Raw genomic sequence first — 1,433 nt, 5'->3', positions numbered from 1 at the left:
GAGGAAGGCGCGGGCCCTGCTCGGCCAGGATGCACCTTCCCTGCCGTGGAAAGGTAGAACTGGGGAGGGCGGGTGGGTGAAGGTCTCCCTGATAAGAACACCTTCCCACGACCAAGAAAAAAAGACGGAAACAGGAGAAGGGGAATAGAGCGAAGATGTAGTGTTCCCGGCGCCACTCATTCAGAATCCGTCATGATTCAGGCCGTCGGTGACATTTTTACCGAATTAAAGTTTTCTCTTGTTTCCAGCGTGTGTCTGAGTGAGGGATACGTTAACATTAACGTAGAAAATCTGACCTTTACGTGTCTTTGATTTCTGAGTCTGGAAATAAATCCTTTTGATAAAGTAAGATTCAAGTTAATGTTATTTCCAAGTCTAATAGAAATTACACTCTTTACTAATTAGAACCCAAGTCTCTTTTACTGCACTGGGAAACATTTTAAAACCTTATGATATTCCAAATCTATCTTCACAGGAATGAAATGAGCATAAATAGATACTCCCTCCTTTCCTTCTCTTTCTTTTTTATCCCGTTAGCTTTGGTGTGGTGTAGTGGACAGTTTTAACCGATGCCCACTCCTAGGCTTCTCACAGCTCCTAACCAGAGTAGTGGCATATTTGGGTTAACTCCCTTAGTCCTTCTTAGCCCAACAAACCTCTTAATTACCCAACTAAACTAAGTTCCATCAAACCCCAAACCAACCTGCTTGTGCCTTTAGCTGGGCTGTGCTCATTTAATCTTTTTTCTTTTTTTGGAAATTTGCTACAGGTCATGTAGGCTTAGACACACAGAGAGAGAGAGAGGGAGAGAGAGAGAGAGAGAGAGAGAGAGAGAGAAAGAGAGAGAGAGAGAGAGGAAGTGAGCAAGCACCCCCCAGAGGGGATGGCCATGCTCTGATCCCTTCTCCATTCTCTTTGGGATTTTAGACATGTATGCCCAGGGTGTATTTTAAGCCAATGGTCTGGGACTTGAACTATTCAGCTGGCCATGTGAAATCCAGCCACCTTAATTACCAGGCCACTGGCTGGCCTCATTTATTCTTTCTAACCCCACAGATCCACATTACAAAGGTCCATTAGTCACTCCTGACCTTCAGGACCTCTCTCACCAGGCTGACCACTATAAGGGAACACACATGCCTTAATATAAAGAGGGATTTTCTGAGTCAAGGGCAGGCTAGCCTTAAGAAGCAGTGAGCTGACTATCGATGAACTGAGAGTCAAGCAACTGCCTGGCTGACCCCTTGATAGTCACATTACAGACAAGATTGAAATAGCCAATGAGGGACCAGCAGGTGGTATGGTGGTTAAGGCACTGGACACACCCACATGGTTAACCACGGTTCAAGTCCTGGCTTGCTTTCTCACTTTCCCCCCTTCTCTGTGGTCAAATTAAAATAAATGAATGAATAAATAAAATTAAATTTAAAAAA

The sequence above is a fragment of the Tupaia chinensis genome, unplaced genomic scaffold, assembly GCF_000334495.1.
Source record: "Tupaia chinensis unplaced genomic scaffold, TupChi_1.0 Scaffold143728_1, whole genome shotgun sequence".
NCBI lineage: Eukaryota > Metazoa > Chordata > Mammalia > Scandentia > Tupaiidae > Tupaia > Tupaia belangeri.
This window is presented reverse-complemented; position numbering follows the sequence as displayed.